Genomic DNA, 6,349 nt, shown 5'->3' with positions numbered 1-6,349 from the left:
TTGGCCAAGCAGCTAGTATGAATAGTGAAGGAGTACTATTAGCTAATATAACTAATAGTAATAAGTATATGCATGAATAAAGTATCTAAGTGCTGAAATATTTAGATGTAATAAGAGCCTATTTTAGAAAAATAATTATACGCTGAAAAGATAATAACATCAGTTCAAAATAACACTATAAAACAAATGTAAAATAATTCCTTATTATTACATACTGTCAATCACTGGAGAAGTTACTGCTGAAGTAACTGAGTTACTGCTGAAGTTACTGATTTACTGCTGAAGGAGTAATATGAAGGAAAGGTTGACACTTTCTAGCAAACTTCATAGCAAATAAAGTCACCATAACTAGTATATGCATCAATATACTGCTCTGTCTTAATACTTGAAGAAATCTATGCATTATAAAGTCTATTTTAAAATAATATACACTCATTACACTGAAAACATAACATCACTTAAATATTTAGTACATACTGTTAATCACTGAAGAGTCACTGTAAGTGTCACTACCAAATTGTTCCCTTTGATTTATGTATCTCTGATAATGATCATCAACTATCTGAACAATATTAACTTCATTCTCTCTCACACGATACTTGTAATGTTTAGCCAGTATCACAAATACTATCAGTATGATAAGAACTAGTACACTCTTTGTTATATAATAATAGAAACTAGTACATATGTATAGAATCTCACAATCAAACGGGAACTTTAAAATAGTATTGATAAGATAACCAAATCCCCATGAGGTATACCACAATCCAACATTCACTCCTCTCATGTGTACTGGAGACTGAGCTACTGTAAACTCTAGTGATACTGGAAACAATAATATAAAAGAGAGTCCTTGGATAGTTTCTGAAATAAAGAGTAATTTACCAAAGTTGTTTATGTCAGGATGAGACCTCTCAATGACAAATATGATCACTTTAGAAACTGTAACAATGAAAGCAAGGAAGATACCAACACTCATTCTAGTCAGCATACTGGGAATATACTTGTAGAAACAAACTCTGATGAAGAATAAATAAACTAACATCAGAATGACTGAACAAATGAAATACTGAGAATCTGTAACTGCAAAGCAGGTTGGTAATGTAAAACTAGCAACAGCAGACCAATAGTTGTCATCACTCAGAATAATTGTAATGACACCAATGAATAATGGTAGCACACGAAAAAATGTCTTCACATCTTCTACCTCTTCCTCTGTGAATGGTCCACCATACTTATCCTTACCCAGATCTAGTCTTGAAGGAGCATCTTCCTCCCAGTAGGTCAGAGCACTACGATTCTCAGGATACTTGTGCTTCCTGGCATAACACAATACTCTAACTATCAGTTTGATGGGATTCTTGATCAGTGTTATGTTCTCCAGTTTGTGTTTGAAGAATGAATGAGACACCAGTACAAGAGATACAGATACACCTGATGCTATGAAAGTGATCATGATAAAATACTTACTACTATAAAATAAACATTGAAGAAGGTAAAAAAGGAATAAAACAAGTGGTTCAGATAGTATATGCCAGTCAATGACAAAATTGAGTTCATCAGCTGAAGCTCCAACAAGTTGATCAATGTTATACTGAATAATGTTAGCAGAGAAACTTGACAAACCACAAAAAAATGTAGTATAAGCAAAAGTGAAAAAACTCCAAAGAACTGCTTTAGAGGTAAAGTACATGTTCACAATATATGCAATTCCTATTATGATCCATGCTATAAAACACAATACACTATCAATCAGTATAGCTTTGTATCTTCCAATCCATACATCAGCTAACAGACCAAATAAAGGAAAAAAGATATAACCACAGAAAAATATAATGACAAAGCCATACTTATACCAAGTGGCAGGGGCAACTTCACTCAGAAATCCAGCAGTGAAATGACTCAAGAACATGTAATAAGAGTACATGAGATAGTTCCATGCTAGAACCAAGACTGCTGAAGGAGTAATATGAAGAAAAGGTTGCCATTTCTTAGCCAAATAAGAAACACAACTATTTACCATAATTGCAGCAGCTATAGCCAGAGACCCAGAGTTTTAATTGCTCAGCCTTATATCAATCTAATAGTACTATTTTTGTAGAAACTCCCACAAACTGAAACAACATGAATGTAAAAAAGAAACATCACTATAAACAGCAAAGTTCCCCCATCCCACTCACATATTGTTCATCAACCAATAATGATTCTATTAATTTAGTGTAGTCAATTTATTGATTGACATACACACACAAACAAACACACACATATAGCAGGGTTCTGCCTAGAAAAAAATTAGAGGTGGTTGGAGACTAATTGTTCCATTCAAATTAATGTACACCATAGTACTAGTTAATATCATGCTTTATGTATGGTTATTAGTATTGATTGCATGGTTAGTCTAAGTGATAAACTGATTGGTTCAATTGTTGAGGTGGTTGTCCTGACCGCCCCTGACCACCATAGGCAGAACTATGATAGAGCTGACATCAAGCAGATTTGCTATGGCATGTATTGAAAAGGATGCAAAGGGAGAATCCTACCAGGGCTAACAGTCATAGTTGCATTAACAGCACAAATGTAAAAAAGAAACATCACTATGAATAAAAAAGTTCCCCCATCACACTCACATATTTGTTCATTAACCAATAACAAGGCTTTTCTGTTAATTTAATGTAGTCCATTTATTCATTGACATACACAAACACAAATACACACACACATATATATGTAGCTGATGTAAGGCAGATTTGCTTTGGTATATATCAAGAAGGATGCAAAGGGAGATTCCTACCAGGATAAACACTTACAGTTGCATTTATGGAAGGAGCAAACTGATTGCCATTATCAATGTTAGTATAACACTCCAATTAAGTGCCTTACACAAACTTTAACGTTGACAATAATATTTTAATTCATTTTCAAAATAACCAAAGAGATAGAGCCAAAACAGTTTAACTATACAGGAAAAATCATTCAACAAAAGTTATAGTCAAATCAAAAATGTACCATTTAAAAGTGAGATCACCAATAATCACTAAAAGACATTAGCTCACATAGTGACATCTTTCAAAAATATTTAAAAAATGATTTTTAAATTTGCAACTGTAAAAGTATACAAGCCTTTATGTAGTGAATCATATGAAACCAGGAATGCAATGATGCATAAAGGCAAAAGGTTGCAATTCACTCTCATATTGATACAGTCCCTGTAATAAAGTGACTAAACTAATTTGAAATATGAACAAGTGATTTTAAAGAGAGAGCTCTAATAGATACATAGTGTGTGTACTATTTAAAATGGCTGCAAAAATTATGAAAATCATAAAAATATTTAAAAAGAAAAAATTACACTTAAAATTGTTTTAAGAATATCCATTTTAAAAAATGGTGCCCAAAAACAAAATATTTAGCAACAAAACTGCAAAATTGTCCTCTAATAGTCAATCACTTGAAGAGTAACTGTCAGTGTCACTACCAATCTTTTCCCTTTGATTTATGTATCTTTGATAATGATCATCAACTATCTGAACAATATTAACTTCATTCTCTCTCACACGATACTTGTAACGTTTAGCCAGTATCACAAACACTATCAGTATGATAAGAACTAGTACACTCTTTGTTATATAATAATAGAAACTAGTACATATGTATTGACTCTCACAATGAAATGGAAACTTTAGAGTAATATTTAAAAAAAGACCAATCCCCCAAGTAGCATGCCACAATCCAACCATCACTCCTCTCATGTGTACTGGAGACTGAGCTACTGTAAACTCCAGTGATACTGGAAACAATAATATAAAAGAGAAACCTTGCATTGTTTGTGAAGCAAAGAGAAATTTACTAATGTTGTTCAAGTCAGGACGAGACCACTTAATGACAAATATGATCACTTTAGAAACTGTAACAATGAAAGCAAGGAAGATACCAACACTCATTCTAGTCAGCATACTCGGAATATACTTGTAGAAACAAACTCTGATAAAGAATAAATAAACTAACATTAGAATGACTGAACAACAATAATACTGAGAGTCTGTTACTGCTAAGCAAGTTGGTAATGTAAAACTATCAACAGCAGACCAATAGAAGTCATCACTGAGAATAAAAGCAACAAAACCAATGAATAATGGTAGCATACGAAATACTGTTTTCACATCTTCTACCTCTTCCTCTGTGAATGGTCCACCATATTTATCTTTACCTAGGTCTAGTCTTGAAGGAGCCTCTTCCTCCCAGTAGGTTAGAGCACTACGATTCTCAGGATACTTGTGCTTCCTGGCATAACACAATACTCTAACTATCAGTTTGATGGGATTTTTTATCAGTGATATGTTCTCCAGTTTGTGTTTGAGGAATGAATGAGACACCAGTACAAGAGATATAGATACACCTGATGCTATGAAAGATGCCCAATAAAAAAACTTACCATAATAAAAGCATTCTGTAGCAAAAAAAATAAAAGCTACAAGTAGTTCCGATAGTATATGCCAGTATATGACAGAATTAAGTTCATCAGCTGAAGCTCCAACAAGTTGATCAATGTTATACTGAATAATGTTGGCAGTGAAACTGGAATAACCACAATAATTGATAATAAAAGCAATACAGAAAACAATCCATAGCACAACTTCAGAGACAAAGTAACTTTCGACAATCAATCCAATTCCTATTATAATCCATGATAAAAAACACAATACTATACCAATCAGTATAGCTTTGTATCTTCCAATCCATACATCAGCTAACAGACCAAATAAAGGAAAGAAGAAATAACCAGAGCAATATATAATGACTAAACCATACTTATACCAAGTGGCAGGGGCAACTTCATCAACAAACCTTCCAGTAAAATGACTCAATAAAAAATAATAAAAATACATGAGGCAGTTCCATACTAGAACCAAGATTCCTGAGGGAGTAATATAAAGGAAAGGTTGACACTTTCTGGCAAGCTTCATAGCAAATAAGGTCACCAGAACTAATAGTGTACATTGTGTCAATATCAATTGTACCGTGTTAATATGTGCAGATATCTATGCATTATAAAGTTTATTTTAGAATAATATAGACTGAAAACATAACATGACTTAAATAATTAGTACATGCTGTCAATCACTAGAGGAGTCACTGTCAGTGTCACTACCAAATTGTTCCCTTTGATTTATATATCTCAGATAATGATCATCAACTATCTTAACAATATTAACTTCATTCTCTTTCACACAATACTTGTAACATTTAGCCAGTATCACAAACACTATCAGTATGATAAGAACTAGTACACTCTTTGTTATATAATAATAGAAACTAGTACATATGTATGACTCTCACAATCAAAAGGAAACTTAACCGTTGTGTTAATGAAAAAAAAGCCCATAAGAAGTAACCCACCACCATCCAATCATTACTCCTCTCATGTGTACTGGAGATTGAGATACAGTAAACTCCAGTGATACTGGATATAATAATAAAAAGGTAAATCCTTGAATAGTTTCTGAAATACAAAGCAGTTTACCAAATTTGTTTGTAACAAGGTGAGATCTCTCAATGACAAATATGATCATTCTAGTCAGCATACTGGGAACATACTTGTAGAAACAAGTTCTAATAAAATTTTGATTAAAATTAGTTCATACATTCTAAACAACATTAAAACATGTATATATGCTTCAAAAATGGAGAATTGTCTATTACTCATTTAAAGCAAATTTGGCTAAAGGCCTTACATAGTTATTGGCAGCAACTTTAAAATTTAACTTTAATACAAGTATGTATATCAAAATCTGATCAAGATTCAGAATCAACATAATACTATTCTACTTGGCCAAGCAGCTAGTATGAATAGTACTATTAGCTAACATAACAAATAATAATATATGCATAAATATAATGTATCTGCTAAAATATTTAGATGCAATAAGAGTCTATTTTAGAATAAAAATTATACCCTGAAAAGATAAAATCAGTTCAAAATAACACTATAAAACAAATGTAAAATAATTCCTTATTAGTACATACTGTCAATCACTGGAGGAGTTACTGTCAGTGTCACTATCAAATTGTTCTCTTTGATTTATATATCTCTGATAATGATCATCAGCTATCTGAACAATATTAACTTCATTCTCTCTCACACGATACTTGTAACGTTTAGCCAGTATCACAAACACTATCAGTATGATAAAAACTAGTACACTCTTTGTTACATAATAATAGAAACTAGTACATATGTATTGACTCTCACAATCAAATGGAAACTTCACAATAATATTAATGAGATGACCAAGGCCCCAAGAAATAGCATACCACAATCCAACCATCAATCCTCTCATGTGTACTGGAG

Source organism: Amphimedon queenslandica, unplaced genomic scaffold (assembly GCF_000090795.2).
Source record: "Amphimedon queenslandica unplaced genomic scaffold, v1.1 AMPQUscaffold_13142, whole genome shotgun sequence".
Lineage (NCBI taxonomy): Eukaryota > Metazoa > Porifera > Demospongiae > Haplosclerida > Niphatidae > Amphimedon > Amphimedon queenslandica.
Note: the sequence above shows the minus strand (reverse complement) of the source record.